At 48.2% G+C, this 14,056-nt stretch overlaps 12 non-coding genes across 12 annotated transcripts; all 12 read left to right on the forward strand.

Annotated features, from left to right (window-relative positions):
• The first annotated feature begins 7,359 nt into the window (after positions 1-7,359).
• On the forward strand, positions 7,360-7,432 carry TRNAR-ACG (transfer RNA arginine (anticodon ACG)). The gene has a single exon. It is a non-coding gene; the product is annotated as a tRNA-Arg (tRNA).
• A 599-nt stretch (positions 7,433-8,031) lies between these two features.
• TRNAR-ACG (transfer RNA arginine (anticodon ACG)) lies at positions 8,032-8,104 on the forward strand. The gene has a single exon. It is a non-coding gene; the product is annotated as a tRNA-Arg (tRNA).
• Positions 8,105-8,377: 273 nt separating this feature from the next.
• Positions 8,378-8,450, forward strand: TRNAR-ACG (transfer RNA arginine (anticodon ACG)). Its single transcript has one exon. It is a non-coding gene; the product is annotated as a tRNA-Arg (tRNA).
• A 100-nt stretch (positions 8,451-8,550) lies between these two features.
• TRNAR-ACG (transfer RNA arginine (anticodon ACG)) lies at positions 8,551-8,623 on the forward strand. The gene has a single exon. It is a non-coding gene; the product is annotated as a tRNA-Arg (tRNA).
• Positions 8,624-9,069: 446 nt separating this feature from the next.
• Positions 9,070-9,142, forward strand: TRNAR-ACG (transfer RNA arginine (anticodon ACG)). The gene has a single exon. It is a non-coding gene; the product is annotated as a tRNA-Arg (tRNA).
• Positions 9,143-9,878: 736 nt separating this feature from the next.
• Positions 9,879-9,951, forward strand: TRNAR-ACG (transfer RNA arginine (anticodon ACG)). Its single transcript has one exon. It is a non-coding gene; the product is annotated as a tRNA-Arg (tRNA).
• Positions 9,952-10,192: 241 nt separating this feature from the next.
• Positions 10,193-10,265, forward strand: TRNAR-ACG (transfer RNA arginine (anticodon ACG)). The gene has a single exon. It is a non-coding gene; the product is annotated as a tRNA-Arg (tRNA).
• A 446-nt stretch (positions 10,266-10,711) lies between these two features.
• Positions 10,712-10,784, forward strand: TRNAR-ACG (transfer RNA arginine (anticodon ACG)). Its single transcript has one exon. It is a non-coding gene; the product is annotated as a tRNA-Arg (tRNA).
• Positions 10,785-11,057: 273 nt separating this feature from the next.
• TRNAR-ACG (transfer RNA arginine (anticodon ACG)) lies at positions 11,058-11,130 on the forward strand. Its single transcript has one exon. It is a non-coding gene; the product is annotated as a tRNA-Arg (tRNA).
• A 791-nt stretch (positions 11,131-11,921) lies between these two features.
• TRNAR-ACG (transfer RNA cysteine (anticodon ACA)) lies at positions 11,922-11,994 on the forward strand. Its single transcript has one exon. It is a non-coding gene; the product is annotated as a tRNA-Arg (tRNA).
• A 100-nt stretch (positions 11,995-12,094) lies between these two features.
• Positions 12,095-12,167, forward strand: TRNAR-ACG (transfer RNA arginine (anticodon ACG)). The gene has a single exon. It is a non-coding gene; the product is annotated as a tRNA-Arg (tRNA).
• A 414-nt stretch (positions 12,168-12,581) lies between these two features.
• TRNAH-AUG (transfer RNA histidin (anticodon AUG)) lies at positions 12,582-12,654 on the forward strand. Its single transcript has one exon. It is a non-coding gene; the product is annotated as a tRNA-His (tRNA).
• Positions 12,655-14,056: the final 1,402 nt, after the last annotated feature.

Raw genomic sequence — 14,056 nt, forward strand, 5'->3', positions numbered from 1 at the left:
GAAATTTTGTGGATGAACAAAAGTTGCAGGAATTCACCCCAGAATGGTTGCCGCGCGTCGAATTACTATCGACGATAAAAACATTTTAACAAATGCGTGGCCACATCATTTGAGCCACGGTTTTTACAATGTTTTGGATTGTGTTGTGTAATTATCTGTTAATATGTGTATTGGTTACGTGAGCCGAAAACGGCAATAAAAAAAAAAAGCGGGCCCGTGGCGCAACAGATAACGCGTCTGACTACGGATCAGAAGACTCCAGGTTCGAATCTTGGCATGCTCGAACAAATATTTTTCGCAGTTTCTTCGCTCTCGTAAAGTGTTGTGCTAATAAAAGACTTATTTTGTTGTTGGCAACTGTTCCTGTTCAAGCTCGAACGCCGTGTGACTGTGGCGCAACGGATGACGCGTCTGACTACGGATCAGAAGATTCCAGGTTCGAATCCTGGCAGGCTCGAACAAATTTTTTTCGCAGTTTCTTCGCTCTCTTAGAGTGTTGTGCTATTAGATGACTTATTTTATTGTTGGCAACTGTTACTGTTCAAGCTCGAACGCTGTGGGCCTGTGGCGCAACAACGGCGGAGAGCAACTTCCGAGCAGCCTCAGCACTCGTCAGTGTCACAGCCCATATGTGGTTCATTTGATACGCCCCCAACGCCAAAACGTCGTCGAGCGCAGCAAGCTTGGCCAAAGTGTCCCGGTAATCTTCGACGCGGTAAGGCCGGGCTCTCGGATCACCATGCATGAAAACGGTATTCGCAGCGATACGTCCGGAAGGCAGATTTGGCAGAATCACCTGATAATCGTCGGCGCTAGCGCAAAAACCCTCTGCGACCGTATCGCTCGTAAGCCGGAAGTGGAATCTGAGCTATCGCAGCAGCCTTCCCTCCATCCACTAATTTGGGTTTATATGTGAATTTAGAAGTAGGAGTGTCAGTCAGCGCCATCTATAAGCCAAGCGACGAGTGTGAAACACACTTTTATGCACATGTTTGGCGTCACGTAGCACGTGAACTTATTAGGAGCGGGCAGCTGATTAATGGTCCCTCGTATACAACCTAATGACACCAAGACTGCCAGTACGAGACCCTCGTTAATGAATAAGGGGAAGAAGCGTATACCTAAGGGCTCGTTTTTGCGTTTTTTTACACAATATTAATGAGATCTAACAGACAGTAATGCCAAGGAATGTACAGGAGAAGTTATTAGAACCAATGGAATGTAAATAAGAAGAAAGAAATGTGGGTGAAAAAATAACCAGCCGTGAGCAGGAATCTACCCTACGACCTTCGAATAACGTGTTCGATGCTCTAACCACTGAGCTGTCACAGCGGCCTTCACCCACTTTTCTTTCTTCTTATTTACATTCCATTGGTTCTAATAACTTCCCCTGTACATTCCTTGCATTACTGTCTGTTAGATCTCATTATATATATATATATATATATATATATATATATATATATATATATATATATATATATATATATATATATTGTAGGCAGGCATTCATTAAGCACATCTACTATCTTTACACATATTCATCATCATGAGTGGTCGTTATCTTTATCTGCTGTGGGGACTTGGCTTGTCTGAGCTCTGTGCCTTGGGCGTGGTCGCTTCATCGTGTCTTCTAGGCCTAATAAAGGTTGCCTTCACCGTTACATAACAAGTGGTGGAGTGTGCCCTACGATCTTCCGTCCTCTCCCAGCCCGATCTGCCTCCTGGAGCTGCGCTCAGGTCGTCGTTTGTGCCAGGTGTCCGGTAACATGCCTCAGGATTAGCCGACCGGCGCTTCTGCGTCGACCTCCACGGCCCCGGCTACCGCGGCCTATCCATGGTGGATTATCACCGCGCACCAGCGTGAGCCGCCCACGTTCGCCGGACTTCGAGGGGAAGTTGTGGAGGATTGGTTGGACCAGTTGAATCGACCGAGTTCCACTAACAACTGGGATGATCCTACCAAGCTTCGCCGTGTTTCCTTTTATCTGACAGGCGTAGCAAAAACATGGTTTTTCAATCATGAAACGGACATTACGGACTGGACACGTTTCAAGCAACCGCTTCGCCAAATTTTCGGCATCCCGGGGTTCGTTCAGTTCTCGCGAACAAGACACTGGATGCTCGCAAGCAACAATGCGGTGAGTTCTACACATCGTACATAGAGGATGTGCTTGCGCTCTGTCACCGTTTCAGCACGTCCATGTCTGAATCAGAGAGAGTTCGTCATCTATTGAAAGGGATCGGCACGGTCGCGTTCAATGCCTTGGTCATTCAAAACCCGACAACAGTCGCTGACGTTGTTGCCACGTGCCAACGCCTAGAGGAACTTGAATCCCAATGGTTACCGCCGGACAGCGCTGAAAACACCACCACGACTGATGCCTCATTGCGGGCCATCATCCGGGCGATTATACGGGAAGAGCTGCAATCTTTCGGCCTCTCAATGACACCGAGTCCACCTGCCCCCTCCAACGCTGTTTTGCGCGACGTTATCAAAGAGAAGTTGGCCTCCATGACCGGGCCAGAGTATGTAGACTTTCCAGTACCTCGACTCCAGCCGATGTGCGCACAAGTCCTCGCTGGCTCGTCGAACAACCGATGCCCGCACACTCGACGCCTGTCCCGCTGGCTTCGTTGACTCCGAGTGTGACTAGCCAGCCCTTTCACCCACCAAGGCGGCCGCATAGTCCGATCTGTTATTACTGCGGCTATCGGGGCCACATTTCATGCGTCTGTCGGAAGCATCAGCAGGATGAGCGTCGTGGATTCGACACCTACGGACGGGATGATGGGACAAGCTGGTACGCTTTCCAACGTCGTCCTTATGATCCGCCGCTACGCCACTCACCGTTTCCAACTGCGACATCTGAGCCAACCAGTTCTTACCGCTCCACTAGACGCCGCTCACCCTCACCCCTCCGCCGTTCCACGTCTCCATTGCGACCTGTCTCGCAATTCACCAACCAACGCCCGGAAAACTAACCTCTGCAGCTTTTGGAGGAAAAGCTGCATCGAACAAAAAGACAGAAATTCCTCCAGTGTGTCCACACAATACGATATCTGTTTTAATAGAAGGTGTGTACGTGGACGCTCTAATAGACACTGGTGCTTGTTTGTCTGTGATTCATCGTTCTTTGTGCTCACGTCTGCGAAAGTCACCACCCCTTATGTTGGACCTACACTGCACGCTGCTCAAAGGGACGCCATTAGACCTGCCGCTATGTGCACCGCTCATGTTTTCATAGCTGGTCTTCTTCATTTTGTGCAATTTGCTGTGCTGAGTTCGTGTGCCCACCAGCTTATATTAGGCTGTGATTTTCTGTCTACGGCGAACGCTTCCATCTGCTGATGAGAAAATGTTGTTCATATGATGGAAACTGACTATGTCCTGTATGTGGATGACAAGCCCGTTCACTTGCTCGCTGCTGAAAATACCGAGCTACCACCTGGTCATCAGCGGATAGTTGCCATCACTTCTAATGTGATCGACTCTGGTGACGTGTTTGTCCAACCATCTGCACGCTGTCTCGCAAGAGATATAGCCCTTGCTTCAGGTCTAGCGCGGTTCCACAATGGCTCCGGACTTCTCTACGCCACAAACCAGACTTCTGAGAAAATTCTCATTTTTAAAGGCACCACAATGGCTTGCGTTTCCGAATCTCAACCTGTCTCTGTTGTCCCGCTTATTCCAGCGTGTTCTGGCCTTCCTTCTATTGGACGTTCATCAAGCATTTCTGTTCTTGCTGCGACTAGTAGTCCAGAACTGACCTCTTCACAGACAGATGAGTTGCTTGCCTTGCTACGAAAGCATAGGAGATTGTTTGATGCCCACTCCTCACCCCTGGGACAGACGTCCATTATTAGGCATCGTATTCAGACCGATGGCACTTCCATCGTACGCCGTCGAACATATCGTGTCTCTTCGTCCAAGCGTGAGATCATTGAACAAAATGTAGCCGATATGCTGCAACGGAACATAACACGTTCTTCCGTGAGTCCTTGGTCATCCCTTGTGTTTTTAGTAAGGAAAAAGATGGCTCCGTGCGATTTTGCGTGGAATACAGAGCACCTAATAAGATTACCCACAAGGATGTTTACCCCATGCCGCGCATAGACGATGCTTTGGATTCACTGCAAGGTGCTGAGTACTTCTCAAGCAAGGTGCTGAGTACTGCAAGGTGCTGAGTACTTCTCTTGAGCAAGACGATTAAAGTGTTAGGCCACGTCGTAAGCAAGGATGGTATTCGTCCCGATCCTGACAAGATTTCCGCTGTCCCATACTTCCCGCGTCCTGAAAAAGCCAAAGATTTGCGCAGTTTCCTCGGCCTCGCTTCTTATTTTCGCCGATTCATTCGAGACTTCGCCTCAATAGCTTCACCATTACACAAGTTGCTCGGATCAGGCATCACCTTTGTGTGGTCTCCTGAATGTGAAGCGGCGTTTGCCGAACTGAAGTGTGCACTCACATCCGAACCAGTCCTCTGCCATTTGGACGAAACCGCGCCTACGCTCCTGCATACAGACGCTAGTGGTCGAGGCATTGGTGGAATTCTCCAACAGCGAGACAAATCTTCACGTGAGAAAGTCGTCGCATACGCGAGCCGTGCACTGACCCCTGCCGAAAAAAATTATACCATCACCGAACAGGAGTGCCTAGCGGTCGTATGGTCGATACAAAAGTTTCGACCTTATCTACACGGCCGCCACTTTACTGTGGTTACGGACCATCACGCCTTGTGGTGGCTCTCGACAATCAAGAACTTGTCCAGCCGCCTTGGTCGCTGGATTCTTCGCTTACAAGAATACGACTTCACGATCACATACAAGTCGGGAAACAAGCATCAAGACGCCGACGCACTTTCGCGTTGCCCGCTCTCTTCGGAGCCACCTAACGAACTCGCCACTGCCGCACTCGAGAAGCTTTCGGCCGTCTCTTCTCTACATGTTTCGTCATTAGCTACTGTGGACCCAACTTCTCCAAGCGAGTGTGGTTTGTTCTTGGCTCACCAACGTGCTGACCCTTACTGTCGCCGCATTACGGACCGCCTTGACGGGACTTGCCGGCCCCCTAACGCCCGTCTTCACCGACAGCTGAAGCATTTAAAGCTCAACAATTCGTCTTGTACCGCCATATCTACCACCCTGATGGTCAACGCTGGGTGCCCTTTCTACCTCGCTCTCTTCGGGCTCAAGTCCTCAAGACATATCACGATGGCATGTCTGCTGGACACATGGGCTTGCATAAAACGTATGATTGCATAAGGTGTCACTACTACTGGCCGGGCTTGTCCACCTGTGTCGCGAAGAACCTTGCCTCATGCACCCTTTGTCAGCGTCGCAAGCTACCTACATTAATTCGAAGTTGACAATTACAACCGCTCCCGTGTCCCCTGCAACCATTCGAGGCAGTTGGCATTGACCTGTATGGTCCGCTTACTATGACTCTTCCGGGCAATCGATGGATAGTTACAGCTGTCGACCACCTGACCCGCTACGCCGAAACAGCTCCCGTGCCTTCTGCATCAGCTTCGGAAGTGGCCGACTTCATCCTTCGAGCAATAATCCTTCCTGAGCGACCGTCGAAGAGTATTTCTTTCAGAACTCGTCGAAGAAGCGCTCAAGGCATCCGGCACTACACACAAAAGAAGCTCCAGTTACCATCCTGAGACGAACGGCCTGACTGAGCGCTTTCATCGTACACTGTCACATATGATAGCGATGTATATCAAACCCGACCACAGAAACTGGGACACAATTTTGCCATTTGTCACTTTTGCGTATGATACCTCTGTACAGCGCACAACCGGTTTCTCGCCGTTCTACCTCGTCCATGGTCGCTTCCCTCCTTCTTTCCTCAATGTTTCGTTCTTCTCTGCGCCTGTCAAACCATGTTCATGTTCAAGTGAAGAATACGTGTCTCGTCTACTTCATTGCCGCCAGCTGGCTCGCGTCAACACTGAAGCCAAGCAACAGGATCGCAAGCTTGAATATGATGCCTTTCATCGTGCCGTCTCTTTCAGCCCTGGTGACGAAGTCCTTCTTCTTACACCCATTCGCACTCCAGGACTGTGCGAGAAGTTTCAATTACGTTTTATTGGCCCCTGCACTGTCTTGGAGCAAACGTCTCCTATGAATTATCGCGTGGCACCCGTTCTTCTTCCGACGGACTGCCGCTACAGGGCAGCAGAAATAGTCCACGTACCTCATATGAAGCCTTTCATACGGCGTTCATCTTCGCTTTAAACTGCGGCCAAGAACTGCGGTCAGGATGACCGGTATCACGTGGGGGGGAAGTTAGTGTAGGCATTCATTAAGCACATCTACTTTCTTTACACATATTCATCATCATGAGTGGTCGTCATCTTCATCTGCTGTGGGGACTTGGCTAGTCTGAGCTCTGTGTCTTGGGCGTGGTCGCTTCATCGTGTCTTCTGGGCCTAATAAAGGTTGCCTTCAACGTTACATCACAATCTAAATATATATATATATATATATATATATATATATATATATATATATATATATATATATATATATATATATATATATATATATATATATATATATATATATATATATATATATAGTGTCTCTGTGTGTGTGTGTGTGTGTGTGTGTGCGTGCGTGCTCGAAAAAACTGTTGACAACGAATGAATGGCACATGCCCAACTTCCAACAGTCGGGGGCTGTGGCAACACAGATACGAAGATTCCAGGTTCGAATCCTGGCAAGCTCGAGCGTTTTTTGCAGTTCTTTCGCTCTTTTTGAGTGTTGCGCTATAAGAAGACATATCTCACAGTTGGCAACTGTTCCTGTCCAGGCTCGAGCACCACGGCCCTGTGGCGCAACGAATAACGCGTCTGACTACGGATCAGAAGATTCCCGGTTCGAATCCTGGCAGGCTCGAGCATTTTCTTTTTGTAGTTTCTTCGCTGTCTTAGAGTATTGTGCTATTAGAAGACTTATTTTGACTTTGGCAACTGCTTCTGTTCAAGCTCGAACACCGTGGGCCTGTGGCGCAACGAGTAACGCGTCTGACTACGGGTCAGAAGATTCTAGGTTCGAGCCCTGGCAGGTTCGAACAAAGATTTTTCGCAGTTTCTTCGCTCTCTTAGATTGTTGTGCTATTAGAAGACTTATTTTATTGTTGGCAACTGCTTCTGTTCAAACACGAACACCGTGGGCCTGTGGCACAACGAATAACGCGTCCGACTACGGAATAGAAGATTACAGGTTTGAATCCTCGCAGGCTCGAGCACTTTGTTTTTCGCAGTTTCTTCGTCCTCTTTGAGTACTGCGCTATTATAAGACTTATTTTCTTGTTGGCAACTGTTCGGGTTCAAGCTCGAACGCCGTGGGCCTGTGGCGCAACGAATAACGCGTCTGACTACGGATCAGAAGATTCCAGGTTCGAATCCTGGCAGGCTCGAACAAATTTTTTTCGCAGTTTCTTCGCTATCTTAGAGTGTTTTGCTACAAGAAGATTGTTTTATTGTTCGCAACAGCTTCTGTTCGAGCTCGAACACCGTGGGCCTGTGGCGCAACGGATAACGCGTCTGACTACGGATCAGAAGATTCCATGCTCGAGCAGATTCTTTTGTTAGTTTTTTCGCTCTTTTTGATTGTTGCGCTATAAGAAGACCTACCTCATAGTTGGCAACTGTTCCTTTTCAAGCTCGAACACCGTGGGCGCAACGGATAATGCGTCTGACCATGGATCAGAAGATATCTTGTAGGAATCCTGGCAGGCTCGAGCACGTTTTTTTTTGTAGATTCTTCGCTCTCTTTGAGTGTTGCGCTATAAGAAGACTTATCTCATGGTTGGCAACTGTTCCTGTTCAAGCTCAAACACCGTGGGTCTGTGGCGCAACGGATAACACGTCTTACTATGGATCAGAAGATTCCAGGTTCGAATCCTGGCAGCCTCGAGCATTTTCTTTTAGTAGTTTTTCGCTCTTTTTAAGTGTTGCGCTATAAGAAGACCCATCTTACAGTTGACAACTGTTACTGTCCAGGCACTAGCACCGCGGGCCTTTGGCGCAACGGGTAACGCGTCTGACTACGGATCAGAAGATTCCAGGTTCGAATCCTGGCAGGCTCGAACATTTTCTTTTTGTAATTTTTCCCTCTTTTTGGGTGTTGTGCTAGAAGAAGACCTATCTTATAGTTGACAACTGTTACTGTCCAGGCTCGAGCACCATGGGCCTGTGGCGCAACGGATAACGCGTTTGACTACGGATCAGTAGATTCCAGATTCGAATCCTGGCAGGCTCGAGGGTTTTATTTTTGAAGTTTTTCGCTATTTTTGAGTGTTGAGCTATAGGAAGCCCTATCCTATAATTGGCAACTGTTCCTGCCTAGGCTCGAGCACCGCGGGCCTGTGGCGCAACGGATAACGCGTCTGACTACGGATCAGAAGATTCCAGGTTCAAATCCTGGCAGGCTCGAACATTTTCTTTTTGTAATTTTTCCCTCTTTTTGAGTGTTGTGCTATAAGAAGACCTATCTTATAGTTGGCAACTGTTCCTGTCCATGCTCCAGCACCGCGGGCCTGTGGCGCAACAGATAACGCGTCTGACTACGGATCAGAAGATTCCAGGTTCGAATCCTGGCAGGCTCGAGCATTTACTTTTTGTATATTTTCGCTCTTTTTGAGTGTTGAGCTATAAGAAGCCCTATGCTATAGTTGACAACTGTTACTGTGCAGGCTCGAGCACCGCGGGCCTATGGCGCGACGGATAACGCGTCTGACTACGGATCAGAAGATTTCAGGTTCGAATCCTGGCAGGCTCGGACATTTTCTTTTTGTAATTTTTCCCTCTTTTTGAGTGTTGTGCTATAAGAAAACCTATCTTATAGTTGGCAACTGTTACTGTCCAGGCTCGAGCACCGCGGGCCTATGGCGCGACGAATAACGCGTCTGACTACGGATCGGAAGATTCCAGGTTCGAATCCTGGAAGACTGGAACATTTTCTTTTTGTAATTTTTCCCTCTTTTTCAGGTTTGTGCTATAAGAAGACCTATCTTATAGTTGGCAACTGTTCCTGTCCATGCTCCAGCATTGCGGGCCTGTGGCGCAACGGATAACGCGTCTGACTACGGATCAGGAGATTCCAGTTTCGAATCCTGGCAGGCTCGAGCATTTTCTTTTTGTAGTTTCTTCTCTCTATTTGAGTGTTGCGTTATAAGAAGACCTATCTCAGAGTTGGCAACTGTTACTCTTCAAGCTCAAACACCGTGGGCCTGTGGCGCAACGGATAACGAATCCTGGCAGGCTCAAGCATGTTTTTTTGAAGTTTCTTCGCTCTCTTTGAGTGTTGCGCTATAAGACGACCTATCTTATAGTTGGCAACTGTTACTGTCCAGGCTCTAGCACCGCGGGCCTGTAGCGCAACGGGTAACGCGTCTGACTACGGATCAGAAGATTCCAGGTTCGAGCATATTCTTATTTTAGGTGTTTCGCTCTTTTTGAGTGTTGCGCTATAAGAAGACCTACCTCATAGTTGGAAAATGTTCCTTTTCAAGCTCGAATACCGTGGGCGCAACGGATAATGCGTCTGACCATGGATCAGAAGATTCCTTGTAAGAATCCTGGCAGGGTCGAGCATGTTTTTTGTAGTTTCTTCGCTCTTTTTAATGTTGAGCTATAAGAAGACCTATCTCAAGGCTGGCAACTGTTCCTGTGCAAACTCAAACACCGTGGGCCTGTGGTGCAACGGACAACGCGTCTTACTATGGATCAGAAGGTTCCAGGTTCGATTCCTGGCAGCCTCGAGCATTTTCTTTTTGTAGTTTTTCGCTCTTTTTGAGTGTTGCGCTATAAGAAGAACCATCTTATATTTGGCAACTGTTCCTGTCTAGGCTCGAGGACTGCGGGCCTGTGGCGCAACGGATAACGCGTCTGACTACGGATCAGGAGATTCCAGGTTCAAATCCTGGCAGGCTCGAGCATTTTCTTTTTGTAGTTTCTTCACTCTCTTTGAGTGTTGCGCTATAAGAAGACCTATCTCATGGTTGGCACTTGTTCCTGTTTAAGCTCAAACACCGTGGGCCTGTGGCACAACGGATAACGAATCCTGGCGGGCTCAAGCATGTTTTTTTGTAGTTTCTTCGCTCTCTTTGAGTGTGGCGCTATAAGAAGGCCTATCTTATAGTTGACAACTGTTACTGTCCAGGCTCTAGCACCGCGGGCCTGTAGCGCAACGGGTAACGCGTCTGACTACGGATCAGAAGATTCCAGGTTCGAATCCTGGCAGGCTCGAACATTTTCTTTTTGTAATTTTTCCCTCTTTTTGAGTGTTGTGCTATAAGAAGACCTCTCTTATAGTTGGCAACTGTTACTGTCCAGGCTCGAGCACCGTGGGCCTGTGGCGCGACGGATAACGCGTCTGACTACGGATCAAAAGATTCCAGGTTCGAATCCTGGAAGACTCGAACATTTACTTTTTGTATATTTTCGCTCTTTTTGAGTGTTGAGCTATAAGAACCCCTATGCTATAGTTGGCAACTGTTCCTGCCTAGGCTCGAGCACCGCGGGCCTGTGGCGCAAGAGATAGCGCGTCTGACTACGGATCAGAAGATTCCAGGTTCGAATCCTTGCAAGCTCGAACATTTTCTTTTTGTAATTTTTCCCTCTTTTTGGGTGTTGTGCTAGAAGAAGACCTATCCTATAGTTGGCAACTGTTCCTGCCTAGGCTCGAGCACCACGGGCCTGTGGCGCAACGGATAACGCGTCTGACTACGGATCAGAAGATTCCAGGTTCGAATCCTGGCAGGCTCGAACATTTTCTTTTTGTAATTTTTCCCTCTTTTTGAGTGTTGTGCTATAAGAAGACCTATCTTATAGTTGGCAACTGTTACTGTCCAGGCTCTAGCACCGTGGGCCTGTGGCGCGACGGATAACGCGTCTGACTACGGATCAGAAGATTCATGGTTCAAATCATGGCAGGCTCGAGGGTTTTCTTTTTGAAGTTTTTCGCTATTTTTGAGTGTTGAGCTATAGGAAGCCCTATCCTATAGTTGGCAACTGTTCCTGCCTAGGCTCGAGCACCGCGGGCCTGTGGCGCAACGGATAACGCGTCTGACTACGGATCAGAAGATTCCAGGTTCGAATCCTGGCAGGCTCGAACATTTTCTTTTTGTTTTTTTCCCTCTTTTTGGGTGTTGTGCTAGAAGAAGACCTATCTTATAGTTGACAACTGTTACTGTCCAGGCTCTAGCACCGCGGGCCTTTGGCGCAACGGGTAACGCGTCTGACTGCGGATCAGAAGATTCCAGGTTCGAATCGTGGCAGGCTCGAACATTTTCTTTTTGTAATTTTTCCCTCTTTTTGGGTGTTGTGCTAGAAGAAGACCTATCTTATAGTTGACAACTGTTACTGTCCAGGCTCGAGCACCACGGGCCTGTGGCGCAACGGATAACGCGGTTGACTACGGATCAGAAGATTCCAGATTTGAATCCTGGCAGGCTCGAGGGTTTTCGTTTTGAAGTTTTTCGCTATTTTTGAGTGTTGAGCTATAGGAAGCCCTATCCTATAGTTGGCAACTGTTCCTGCCTAGGCTGGAGCACCGCGGGCCCGTGGCGCAACGGATAACGCGTCCGACTACGGATCAGAAGATTCCAGGTTCGAATCCTGGCAGGCTCGAACATTTTCTTTTTGTAATTTTTCCCTCTTTTTGAGTGTTGTGCTATAAGAAGACCTATCTTATAGTTTGCAACTGTTCCTGTCCATGCTCCAGCACCGCGGGCCTGTGGCGCAACAGATAACGCGTCTGACTACGGATCAGAAGATTTCAGGTTCGAATCCTGGCAGGCTCGAGCATTTACTTTTTGTATATTTTCGCTCTTTTTGAGTGTTGAGCTATAAGAAGCCCTATGCTATAGTTGGCAATTGTTCCTGCCTAGGCTCGAGCACCGCGGGCCTGTGGCGCAACGAATAACGCTTTTGACTACGGATCAGAAGATTCCAGGTTCGAATCCTGGCAGGCTCGAACATTTTCTTTTTGTAATTTTTCCCTCTTTTTGAGGTTTGTGCTATAAGAAGACCTATCTTATAGTTGGCAACTGTTACTGTCCAGGCTCTAGCACCGCGGGCCTGTGGCGCAACGGATAACGCGTCTGACTACGGATCAGAAGATTCCAGGTTCGAATCCTGGCAGGCTCGAGCATTTTGTTTTTGAAGTTTTTCGCCCTTTTTGAGTGTTGAGCTATAAGTAGCCCTATCCTATAGTTGGAAGCTGTTCCTGCCTAGGCTCGAGCACCTCGGGCCTGTGGCGCAACGGATAACGCGTCAGACTACGGATCAGGAGATTCCAGGCTCGAATCCTGGCAGGGTCGAGCATTTTCTTTTTGTAGTTTCTTCTCTCTCTTTGAGTGTTGCGCTATAAGAAGACCTATCTCATAGTTGGCAACTGTTACTGTTCAAGCTCAAACAGCGTGGGCCTCTGGCGCAACGGGTAACGAATCCTGGCAGGCTAAAGCATGTTTTTTTGTTGTTTCTTCGCTCTTTTTGAGTGTTGAGCTATAAGAAGACCTATCTCAAGGCTGGCAACTGTTCCTGTGCAAACTCAAACACCGTGGGGCTGTGGCGCAACGGATAACGCGTCTTACTATGGATCAGAAGATTCCAGGTTCGATTCCTGGCAGCCTCGAGCATTTTCTTTTTGTAGTTTTTCGCTCTTTTTGAGTGTTGTGCTATAAGAAGACCCATCTTATAGTTGGCAACTGTTCCTGTCTAGGCTCGAGGACTGCGGGCCTGTGGCGCAACGGATAACGCGTCTGACTACCGTCAGGAGATTCCAGGTTCGAATCCTGGCAGGCTCGATCATTTTCTTTTTGTAGTTTCTTCACTCTCTTTGAGTGTTGCGCTATAAGAAGACCTATCTCATGGTTGGCAACTGTTCCTGTTCAAGCTCAAACACCGTGGGCCAGTGGCGCAACGGATAACGAATCCTGGCAGGCTCAAGCATGTTTTTTTGTAGTTTCTTCGCTCTCTTTGAGTGTTGCGCTATAAGAAGACCTATCTTATAATTGGCAACTGTTCCTGTCCAGGATCGAGTACCGCGGGCCAGTGGTACAACGGATAACGCGTCTGACTACGCATCAGAAGATTCCAGGCTTTAGCATATCATTTTTTTAGGTTTTTCGCTCTTTTTGAGTTTTGCGCTATAAGAAGACCTACCTCATAGTTGGCAAAAGTTCCTTTTCAAGCTCAAACACCGTGTGCCTGTGGCGCAACGGATAACGAATCCTGGCAGGCTCAAGCATGGTTTTTTGTAGTTTCTTCGCTCTCTTTGAGTGTTGCGCTATAAGAAGACCTATCTTATAGTTGGCAACTGTTCCTGTCCAGACTCGAGCACCTCGGGCCTGTGGCGGATCACGTAAACAATACACATATTAACAGATAATTACACAACACAATCCAAAACATTGTAAAAACCGTGGCTCAAATGATGTGGCCACGCATCTGGAACGGATAACGCGTCTGACTACGGATCAGAAGATTCGAGGTTCAAATCCTGGCAGGCTCGAACGTTTGCTTTTTGTAATTTTTCCCTCTTTTTGAGTGTTGTGCAAGAAGAAGACCTATCTTATAGTTGGCAACTGTTACTGTCCAGGCTCTAGCACCGTGGGCCTGTGGCGCAAGCCACTTCCGGCCGCGATAGCGAGCGGACGCGTTTATAATGGGCTCTGTCGGAGCGGTATCAGCGGCCGTTTCTGGCCGCGGAAACAGGGTGATAGCTGCGTCGGATAACGAGTATCGCGTTGTTCTGCCTAGTCTGCCTTCAGGACGTCTGGTTTTGAATACTGTTTTTGTGCACGCGGATGTGAGGGCACGGCCCTACCGTGTAGAAGACTTCAGGGATACGCTGAGTGATTTGAAACTGCTCTCCGAGGTTACGGCCTTGGGGGCGTATCAAATGAATCACGTTTGGGCCGTCACGTTCAAATGTGCCGAAGGTGCGAAGAGGCTGCTGGAAAAAGCGGAAGTGAAAGTGAAGGGCCAGCGTTGCCTCCTCATCGATCCATCGAACGAGGAGCTTCGGTTGAAGC

Source organism: Rhipicephalus microplus, chromosome X (assembly GCF_043290135.1).
Source record: "Rhipicephalus microplus isolate Deutch F79 chromosome X, USDA_Rmic, whole genome shotgun sequence".
Classification (NCBI taxonomy): Eukaryota; Metazoa; Arthropoda; class Arachnida; order Ixodida; family Ixodidae; genus Rhipicephalus; species Rhipicephalus microplus.